Raw genomic sequence first — 11,723 nt, forward strand, 5'->3', positions numbered from 1 at the left:
GCAGTACTCGTGACCAAGGATCTAGTTTCTTGTTGGAACTGAGTAGTACTCGTGGCTAGACTCTTGACAATATCCTCCAAAGAGCCTCCTGAATTGGAGGATGAAGGTTGAGGCTTTGGTTGCCTTGGTTGCTGAAATCTTGGTGGACGATTTGAAAATAAATTCTGTGGCCTGTTTCCATAGCTGAAATTGGGGTGATCCCTCCAACCTGGATTGTACGTGTTGGAGTATGGATCGTACTGCCTACGAGGTGCGGGCACGCCTCCGGCCATGTTTATTTGTTCAACCCCATCCTCTTGCAACATGGGGCATGAGTCAGTGGGGTGGCCCACGTTTGTGCAGATTCCACAGACCTTTGCTTGGTGCACGTTTTCCACAGCTAATTGTCGAACAAAATATGTTAGCTCCGATAGCTGCTGCTAAATGGAAGACGTCTTTACCTCATTGACCCTACGGGTAGGGTTACTCTCACGGAAGCCAAACTGTTGAGAGTTCTCTGCCATAGTTTCAATAAGCAACCATGCTTCTCTCGGTGTCTTATTTGCCAGTGCTCCCCCACTTGCAGCGTCAATGATACTTCTGTCAGATGACTGAAGTCCCTCATAGAAGTATTGAATCAATAATTGCTCACTAATTTGATGCTGTGGGCATCTAGTGCACAACTTATTGAACCTTTCCCAATAATCATATAGATATTCTCCAGGATACTGTTTAATGTTGCATATCTCTTTTTTTAGACTTGCAACCCAGGATGCAGGGAAGAATTTTTCCAAAAATTTCTTTTTCAGTTGGGTCCATGTTGTAATACTACCTGCAGGTAAGTAGTACAACCAATCCTTTGCTGCATCCTTGAGGGAGAAGGGGAAGGCTCTAAGTTTGATTTACTTCTCAGTAATTCCTGGAGACTTCATACTGGAGCATACCACATCAAACTCTTGGATGTGTTTATGGGGTTCCTCACCCGAGAGGCCATGGAATGTGAGCAAAAGGTGAATTAATCCTGATTTCAGTTCGAATGAGGTATTCTTAGCTAGAGTTGGAAATGTAATGCACAAAGGCTGCTGGGGCAATTCCGGAGCAGCCAACTCCCTTAGTGTTCTTGCATTCGCCATAAGGATGTGCTCTTGGCCTGTGTCACTTGAATTTTCACCACTCGAATCTGTTGATTTAACCTCAGGATCCAGTCCTGAGATGCAATGCTAGATTGCTCCTCTCTGATCTGTCTAGTCTCTTTCTAGTTTGGCGCACAATCTTCTTTACTTCTGGATCGAAAATCAATTCGCCTGTACGAGAAGAACGAGACATAAACTAGAAAAATATCAGACAAATCCAAAGAAAACAACTTAGAAAGAAACAAAATTAACCAAAACACCGTTCTCCGGCAACGGCGCCAAAAATTGACAGGTGTCGAGGCTGTGCAATAATAATTATGAAAAAGTCCTAGTTACCACCACACGAAAAAGTCCTAGTTACCAAGTATTGGAGCAGGGACCCTAGGTGTGCAATGGATTACTTGATTCACCCTATTTTCGAAGAGTTTGCTTGATCCGATAAACCAGAATTGTCTATAAAAGTATTAAATTTGCATACAATGGCAAGTAGGGTCGATTCCACAGGAAACGGATAGGAAGTTATTTCTTTCCAAGTCAATAGAACAAAATTGAGGGATAATTAATGGGATAAAAATGAAAATAAAATAAAAAAAATTTAAAAGCTAACCCAACAAGTACAATTTACCAAAAATAGCAATTAATAAAATTCTACCCAAATGATCAACTTTTCAGGCACGATCCAATTAAATGATCATCGATACAAAGATATTTCATTCATTCGTCACTAGGTTGGTTATAGCCATCAACAAGCTCTGACAGCCAATTCTTCGTTACTTTTTCGACAGTCAAGGTACGACCGTTGACTGTTTCTCTAACCAGAAAGCAACTCTAGGTACGACCGTAGGAATTTAATTATCCAGTTGCATTAAAACTTGAAGAATCCAACCCTAACCAATAAACACGCTAAGAGGGTTTATTTAAATTAAATCTTACGTTTCTCCAACATAAAACCAATTATGGTGGTTGTCACTAATTATCAACTAAACGAACAATTACGGATTCAATTTAGTCAACGTGACAGCAGGCTATTAGATTCAATTAAATATCCGACCGTTGATACTCAATTAATAAAATAACCATGAACAATTAATCCAGAAAACGCACGAATAGTAATGAATTGGAAGAAATAATGAAGATTCGATTAGATCTCACGGATGTTATGGACCGCGCCTTCGCGTTAACCTTTGGGTAGAGGAGAAAACTAGCCGCTCCTCATCGTATCAATCTCGCTTGATTTGATTGATTCCATCCACACAAACGTCAAAGAATTGAGAACGATGAAGTAACGAAGAAAGAAAAAGGAAAATGTCTTGCTTGTCTCTGCGTTGGTATTCGTACTGGAGCCACAAAGGTAAAAACAAAAGTCTAGCCAAAATCATACAAAGTCTAAAGCAGAGAGTAAATCGTCTGACCGGCAAAAAAAAAAAAAAAACTAAAGCTAAGCTATTACATGTGATTCTGGCTTTATTTCTATTGGCCGCCGAAAAGAAAGGAAACGTCTCCAGAACAAAAGCAAAAGCTAATCTCTTGATTGCACGTGATTCTGGCCTTTTAGCCAATTGTAGCCGCCGCCAGCAGAAGCAAAGAAACGTTAGGGAGCAAGACTTTGTCTAGGGGTTTTAATCCCATGCATCTCCGTGGTTCACGTGGACCTTGTGACGCCCTCATTTCTCCCTAAGGCGAATCAAAGGGTATCCGCGGGACGCCTACCCAACTCTCGCAAGGACTCAAGGCAATTTCTGTTCAAGCTTAACGTAATACTATTCAACCACACCAGATAAAGTAAGAATGTGCGAAAAACTTCAAACTTAACATTACATAACAATTATCCAATCCTTGCCTCGAATTTCCCAAAAGTACATCAAAACCCAAAATGTACTACATCCAAATACTTCAAATATCCAAATCATACATTAAATTCTCAAAAGTACAACCAATAAGAGATCTAGTCCAAAATACATTAGAAACCCTAATACAAAAGTATATCAAAAGGGAGTTCCTTCGAGTCTCATTCCAAACCCATTCCTGTTAAGGAAAACAAATCTACAGGGTGAGCAAAATGCTCGTGAGGTTAAGAACACATATGCAGACATGTTGTTCAAGTATCAATCCCAATTTAACAAGTAGAACAATAATAATTCAATAAATATCAATTCGAGCGAGAAAATTAAATAGAAACAATTCAAGAATATAGGAGCTCTCATGAGCTATTTTCCACTTGCACGATCACGAACCTCCACGAATTGATATTCCGTCAATCGGGTAGGTTTAGTCCGTAGAATTTCACTTATCTTGTCCCTTTTCACCTTACATACTCCTGTATCGGGCCCGCCTGTCATTTGTGGGAGGCGATACTGCTCGAGTATGCCAAACAAGACCTCTTAATAGGTCAAATTTTTGTTTTCTCATGATTCGCCAAGGAGCCCGACCAAACCCATGCCGGCTCGAGTCCAAGATTAGCCAGTGAGATTTGGGCGTCCCCCATGTACATTGGTGAGTCGAGAAGATTCACTCCAACGACGTATGCAGCCATAGCATACCATTTCATGTCATTCAAGCATTTGATATATCCAAGCATTTGATAATTTCAAGCATTTGACATATTCCAACATTTCAAATATGAGTTATTCATTTCAAATGAGAACGAGTGCGATAAAGTACACACTCGACTCCATTTTCAAAATCTCAAGTCATGGATAACAAGTAAGCATGTATCAAGTTCACAGGAGTTCAAGTAATCATGCACTTGACACTCACCGATACAAGAAACAAGGAAGTTCCCACTCGCAGGTTCAGGCGTTTACCATAGGATCCTCTTGAAGGTCCTCTTGGATGCCTGAATAATTGATAATAGACTATCATTTATAAGTCTCCATTATCATGGAAGATCGTACACATGTACAACCTAGAAATAGCGCGAAGATGAGTCTAGATTTTCCTTGTAAATCGAGACTTAAAAGTGGGGTTCAAAATTCAAGTAAAAATCTGATTTTTAACTTTAAAATCATTGGACGAAAACGAGTAGGTATGAAATCATGCAATCAAATTTTCGAACGATCGATCGAAAGTGAAATGAAACTGGCCACGTCACTATCCGGCCGGAAATTGGCCGGATATCCGATCGGATTGTCGGCCGGATACGAGGCAGAGAGCAAACCAAATTTTTTTCAACTTTCACCACCAATCCGGCCAACTATCCGATCAAGTACTGGCCGGATACGCGGCCGGATTCTTTGAAAATGTTCCCGCGTAAATTCTTTTCAAAACAGTCAAGATTTATCGAATTTGCGATATTTTTTGAAAAATCATAACCCGCTCTCTATAGGTCTAAAATTGGAAAACTTGGTACCTTTGGAAACTATTTCCAAAGTACTAAAAGTTCATAGAATACCTTTCCATGATTCCCAATGGAAGGCATTCAAAAATTGGCTCAAAGTTGATGTTCTAGAATATTAGGACAGATTTGGGTTGTTTTTCGGCAAAGTTTGGAAATTCGGCAAAATTCACTCAATGTGAAATAGTCTCTCAAATTTGAAACTCGATTAGAGTTACAATCAAAGTTTAAAACACAACAAGCAGAACAAGTATCAGAGTTTTGAGTACCAAGATATAGTAGCTCAAAGTTGCTGAAAATTTGAGACAATTAGGCAATTTCCAGGTTTAAAGTACCAACTTTGAAATTTTGTTCGAGTATCAAAATGGACCTAGAATGGCACCAAAATTAGCAGTATAATACTACCATATAAGGGTTATTTATTTGTAAAATTTCATAGAAAAATATGCATGAGAAGTCGGTTAACAAAACCACTAAAATTCCAAGAAGTTCCAAGGCAAATCTGCCTTGGACCTCCGTTTTCCGTTTTCAAGCATTTGGCCAAGGAAATTTCCTCAAACATGGTTCATTGGTGTAGAAAAGATCTAATAAATATCCAAGATGTGTTTGGTAGGTGATTTACACCAAGACTTTCAAATAACAAGTCCCAAATTAATATTGGTTACAATCTGTCCAAAATGAGGGTTTTTGCCTACAGATTCAGTTTCGAAATCTGGTCATAAATTACTCAATTCAACTCAGAATTGAGAATGGTTGGTGGAGTTGGAAAACACTTTCATAAATTTAGAATTTCTCAGAAGAAGCCATTTTCAAAATCCATCCACAACTAGCTCACATTTGAGCATCAAGTTACGGTTCATGTTCTGCCTTCTAGTGAGCCAACGAAACAAGAGAGTAATTTTCAAATGAATAGTTTGGCTCACTCAAGGGAACTAGAATGTGCATTTTATACCAATGGAAATCTGGGAATGTCTAGTTTCTAGTGCTGCAAACGGCACTCGATTTCGACATCGGAGTAAAAAGTTATGGCCGAAACAAGATGACTGCCTGGGCAGTTACGGGAACCATTTTCCAGTTTTCTAAGCTTTCGAAATCAACACATTTGGGTGACCAAATCATGTTATTTTTCAATGAAACTTTTCATACACTCAATAACATGTATACATCATAAACAAGCCATTAGAACCTCAAAATTTTGTATCAAAGTGCATGAACATAGCAGGGGCAAAATGGTCACTTTTGGTCATTGCACCTTCCTTGAGTTTCTACCAACAATACAACATTATTCCACTAATTTAAACACTAAACCAACATTAATAACATCATCATTCACCAAATCAGTCCATCCATCAAATGTGGGAGTTCATAGAGCCCACACAACAATTTTTCCAACATAAACAAGCTACCCACATGATTAAATGAACTTATAAGTGTAATAGAACTTCCATAAATCAAGTTTTCAAGGTTGGATCATCACTCACTTAGCTAGATGTTCAAGACAGAAATTTTTGGTCCTCCTTAGCCGAAGAAAACCGTGGAAAGCAGCTCCCTTTTGTAGCTTAAGATGATCACTAAGTGTTTAGTGAAGTGTGGTTAAATTTGGAGGTGAAATGGTGAAGGATTTAGGCAAGATTTGATGAAGAAAATAGAAGAGTTTCTTGGTTCCTTTTTGTTCTTGATGGCCGGCTGTTTTAAGCAAGGAAAAGAAGAGATATGCTGATGGTAAGCTTCCGTGAGAAGCTTTAAAATTTGTGGCCAAAAGTTGATTCAAAAGTCAACTAATAATAGTACGCGTACGCGCGCGTTTCGTGCTCGATTTCTCTCGGATTTGTTTCACTTGTGCACTAAACCTCTAATGCACTTGTATTCATACTATTATTATTCACTCTTAATGGTCTGAAATAATGGTCTAAAGTCCCTTAATTGAATTGCGCGCGTAAAAACGCGTACTTCCTATTTAAACGCGATAAAGTGAAATTTTCAAGAAATTCTTATAATGATAGTATTACTAACTATCACTTGAGTACTTAAACATAAAAATACCCATTTTTAAGACTAATGTACAAGTCTTAAATCTTCCGAGCTTATTGTACCCTCAAATCGGCTATAGTTTCCAAACGCGTATTCGCTATTCTCACTAAATGAGCTTTCGAAAAATAAAATTTTGGAATCAAGTCATTTAAAAATACACTTGAGCCATAATTCCATGTAATTGGAGTAATAAAAGTCAGAATAAATATTTGGGATAAATGACCAAATAAATAATTAAATGAGCTAGTAATAGGCATTTAAAATAGGTAAATTTTTGCGAGTCCTCGCATGAGTCTAATATTAATTCCTCAATTAACCTTTCTTAATCTACTATTGATCATTCTTAATTCTCCAATATTAATATACTCCCGATCCAAGTATAGCATCGAAAACGTGTACTCATTGTTCCGAACGAAACGAAATTTCGAAAGGTGAATTTTTTCAACAAAACGCTTTAAAAGTATAAAAGAGGCATCGTTCCGTATAAATGGATTTAAAATGATCGAAATAAATAATTCGGATAAAATGAGTGAATAATTATTTAAATAACCCAATAATATTCTATAAAAATAAGAAAATTTTCGGGTCCTCACAGACCTGATTTTCTAATTGGCCCTACTGCTACCAATTCCGCGAGTCCGGCTTTTGGGTCTCCTTCTACAGTTTCTGGCGTGGGCACGCCTTGAGATGAAAAGTCTTCTGAAAATTCTCCCCAGGATATCACTTTTAACACCAACCGCCTGCAATTTACACAAATATCAAATATGAGCAAAAACTCAATATTTAGCACAGTGAGTAGCCAAAATTATGACAGAATAACAGTGCAAAATGTGCCTAATAATTGCTCTATCAATAATAAATGCATGACGTCACCACAGTAGTCCAACACTAGCTGTGATTTTTTTTCTCGATTTCTTATTAGTCAAACACTAACAAAGACTTATAGAGATGGACTAATCCAATGCTAGACTCTTTAGGCTGTTTTTGTGCTAAATTCATACATTGAGTGACATTTACTGCATCTCACGCATTTTTTCTTACTTTTAGGTTATTTTCATTTGCATGATATTTTTCTACTATTATTCTCTTTGTAGACACCAAAATTTCACCATTTTATTTTTCTTATTTTTCTTCATTTTATTCCTATTTTTGTTCATTTTAGTTAAATTTTATTTATTTTAAATTATTTCGTTCCATTTTCTATTTCTTGAGAAAAAAAGCATTTTTAGAAAATCGGAAAAGAACGAAAAGAAAAGGCAGAAAAGAAAAGAAAAAAATCAAATAAAAAAAATTAAAAAAGGGAGGATGCCTCACGCGCATCTTCTTGGTTTCGTACAGAAGCCAGGAACAAGTCTCAGATTGCAGCGGCCATTTGTCCAATTTTTATTCGTTTTCTTTTGCATTTTTCCTTCCTTTCCAGCCCTTTAGTATAAGAGGACACTTCATCAGCATGAATCATCAAGAATCTTCTAGGTTTAAAGCCAATCCAATGGCTCAAAAGTTGGCAAAAAAAGTGCAGATTTGACCTCCTTCCTTAGTTCTAGGTTATGGGTGGATTTTGTAGCTATAAAAGGCTTATAAATGCAGCCAGAACTAGACGGGAGGCGGCGAGAGAGAGAGAGAGGGGGCGACGGAGCAAGAAAGAAAAACAGCAGAAAGAGAGAAAATGAAGAGAGGAAGAGCAAGAAAAAATTATTCAAAATTTCGTGACCAAGCTGGTGAACCAGCCTGGTTCTGTCTCGAATTCCGGCGTAGATTTTAGGTTTTTGAGAGAACTCTTGCTTTCTGCACTTTCCTATGGTGCAGTAGAATAACTTTCATTTAGAAAGTACTTTAAAAAAAAATGCTTCCAAGCCAGTCAAATTGAAGCTCAAATTAGCTTATTCATCAACGTTGCGGTTTCTGCGACAAAATTTTGCGGGGCTTCATTTCACAAATCAGCACGCATTTTTGAGAGTATCTCACATCCATTCCACCGTGAAAGCATTCTCAAGTAACCATTACTCCTCTCCTTACTGATTTAACACGTTTTTCACAAAGATTTAAACCCATTGGACATGAACTCTTGCACTTTTGCTACTGGTGCCATTTTCTCATTTCATTGGCTTTGCCATGCTTGTTTCCTGACGATTGATGGTTCGATAATGGCCATTTAGAAGCCTGATGAAATCTCATTGAAACCATGAAAATATCAAGATTAGAATGTTCATTTTTAGAACCATGAACTGGGATGTTTCTCACTTTCTTGCAACCCAGTAGTTAAACACATGGCATGATCTTATTTTAAATCTTTATGTTTAGATGTCCAAGTTTTTATGTTGAAAAGGGATAAAGGGTGCTTTGTGATCTTACTGCTTTGATCTAGATCTTGATTAGTGGAGACATTAGTTGTGTTTGGATGACAAGAAGATTGTGTAGACACCAAATTTTGGTACGATTTATTTATTTATGTTCATGCTAGTTTATCTTAGTTATTCTTTTTATTTTCTTTAGTCGTTTACTTGTTTTATTTTTTTTATTATTTTTAGTCTTTTTAATGTAGAATTTCTAAAAAAAAAAAGAAAATATGTTTTAGTTGTTTTAAAATTCAATTTTTGTCTTGGAAAAAGAAAAAAAGGAAAGGGAAGAAAATTGTTCACAAAATATGTTTATTTCTTTTTAAATTCAATCTTTTGACTTTATTTATTTTTTGGTTAGGTTATTTCGAAAACAAAAGAAAAGAAAAAAAATGAAAATGAAAAATGGAAATTTGTTTTTTTTTGTTGTTTTTAGTTTATTTTTATCTAATGTTAATTAAGTTGTTTTCATCATTAATTATTATTGTTTTATTATTATCATTTTTGTTGTTTAATTAACTAATTAATTAATTAAAAAAAAAAAAAAACCGCAACTTCCTTTCTGCTCTGCACAAACCACAAACCGCAACTTCCTTTCTGCTCTGCACAAATAACTCCCGGGACAGCAGCTTCAGCACCGCACAATGCAGCCAATCAAAATTCAATACCAACTCAACACTCAACCGACCTCTACATTCAAACATCCTAAAAATCACGGCACCATTCCTCTATTTTTTTTTCTGCACCGCAAACCACGGCATTTTCATTTTCATCGTGAAGCATCCAAGAGCAAGGGAGGGAACGCGAGCTGCAATCTTCTTTTCGTTTTGTTCTGACCGTAAGTTGGAGGAAAGGCAAAGAGAAACCGTGAGCAAAACTCCACACATTCTGCACCTCCATTTGCACCCGGCTTCACGACTGCAACCTCAACCAAACTGCACTTCACCTCCCAGTCGCAACTCATCAAATCAGAATCACCAACTGCACTTGGCCGTGAGCTGTGAGTGATCAGCTTCTTTGGAAATAACGACGAGAGAGAGAGAGGTGAGGACTTAGTTTATCTTCCAGCCTCACTTCAAGACCAATCGAGAGAGGGAGAGAGAGAACCGAGGGTCAAACTTCCTCCAATCCAGCCGCAAGTTTGAGCCAGGGAGAGGGAGAGTTGCGGACTGCAATTCTGGACAGCCGAGAGTGGAGGATTGTTGCAGCTATTAGTCGTGTGTATTAAGCTCCAAGCTGAGGTAATTTCTAAACTTGAACTAATTGATTATGGGTAGATGAAGCTGTTTAGAGGCATGCATGTGAGAGTTGTACGTTTAGATGAAGAATTGAGTTACCAGAAATGGGTTTCAAAAGAATTGGAAATGCCGTGAGTTTGAACTAGAAATTTCAGCTTTAACTTGTTACTTTGTGATGATCTGAGCTTAGTTGTGTGTTTAGCTAACTAAATGCTGGATGATTAGGCCCTGCATGAGATGATTTAGCTGTGTGTAAACCAGAAATTTGAATGAAACCAAAAATCTGCTGCATGCATGTCATCCGTAAATAGTTGAGCAAATTCTGGAATTTTGGATGAATGTTGTTGGTGACCGACCCTGCTTTGGACTAGAATTGATAGTAACTTCATTTATTAGTCAGGCATGATAGCTTTGAGTACATAATTCAGTGATTTGGCCAAAATTGTTGACACATAGCTGCTGGAAATGTTTCAATTTATCCGAGGGAGGGAGAAAGAATTTTTCCAGTTTAGACGTGAGCTTTCATAATTGTTCCCTTGCTGCACTTTCATTTAGCCGTGAGTTATCATTTTGTTTCCTTCGCTGCATTTTTCATAAACCCATAAGCTTGATGAGCTTTATATGTGCGAGGTTCATGTGAAGGGAGTTGCGACATAGCAACAGAAATTTTCGTCGTAGATGGTTTTCTTTCTTTTGCTGCAGTTCATCTTCATAATTTGCTGTTTTCCTAGCTTTTCGCAACAATACATAAGCTGGTTTGCTCATTTCTTTTCGCTAGCTGAATTAGGTGTAGAAAGGGGTGGTGTTTGATTGGTTTTGAAGTTGTATGCTCGGCTCTAAACATTGTGAACCCATTTTTAAACATTGCTGGATTTTTTATGAGATTAGAAATGTTGAATCTTCTTGGCATAAAATTTCCTAGCACTTGCATGTTTGTTCCTGATATGTTTTGGTTTGTTTGGGGAATCAAGTTGGGAGTTATGTTGTTTGACTCAAAGTGGGGATGTTGCTAGATAAAATTTGTCCAAGCTTGGCGTTAGTTTTGCCAAAATCTGTTTGGAAAAAAAAAATGAAAATGCACCAATCTTTGAGTGGGTTTTTGTAACAAAAGTGCAGCAGCTTTTTGGTTTTGTAAACTTGCAAGAAATTACTTTGATTAAGTATTGTTTAAGCATGCTTTAATTAGAGTTAGTTTAACGCTTTGTTAGCTAAAGATTCATAGATGAATTTGTGGATAAGTTAGCTTAGCCTACCAAGATTTTCTTGTTGCTGCCGAAACTTCCTTGTTGTTTTGCCGAAAGTTTCTTGTTTGTTGCAGAAAATTTTGTTCCTCACGTATGCATGCATGTCAATATTTCTGAATTTAGCACTTTGTCCCCCCAAGTCCCTTCTCATTTTACTAGGGCCCAAGTAATTGGAACATTTAATCAATTTGATCCTTCTAAGTTTCTTTTTGTTCCACAAGAGCCCAAGCATGTTCTAGTATCTTGTAATTAAGTCCTAAAATCATTGCAACTTCAATCATTGTTTGACTTTTCCTTTATTTTTAAGATCTTTGAAGTGCTTAAACGATTTATTTGGACTTGAATGTTTGAGTAATGCTTGTTTTGGGTCTTTAGTAGATGCTATATTTGGAAATTGAACGGGTTATTCCGTTTTCTTGGTCTTTAAG

The 11,723-nt window shown here is 37.1% G+C and overlaps 1 non-coding gene across 1 annotated transcript; it reads left to right on the forward strand.

Moving 5' to 3' along the window:
• The first annotated feature begins 633 nt into the window (after positions 1 to 633).
• Positions 634 to 740, forward strand: LOC113719266 (small nucleolar RNA R71). Its single transcript, XR_003454806.1, has one exon. It is a non-coding gene; the product is annotated as a small nucleolar RNA R71 (small nucleolar RNA).
• The last annotated feature ends 10,983 nt before the right edge of the window (positions 741 to 11,723 follow it).

Source organism: Coffea arabica, chromosome 1e (genome assembly GCF_036785885.1).
Source record: "Coffea arabica cultivar ET-39 chromosome 1e, Coffea Arabica ET-39 HiFi, whole genome shotgun sequence".
Taxonomy (NCBI): domain Eukaryota; kingdom Viridiplantae; phylum Streptophyta; class Magnoliopsida; order Gentianales; family Rubiaceae; genus Coffea; species Coffea arabica.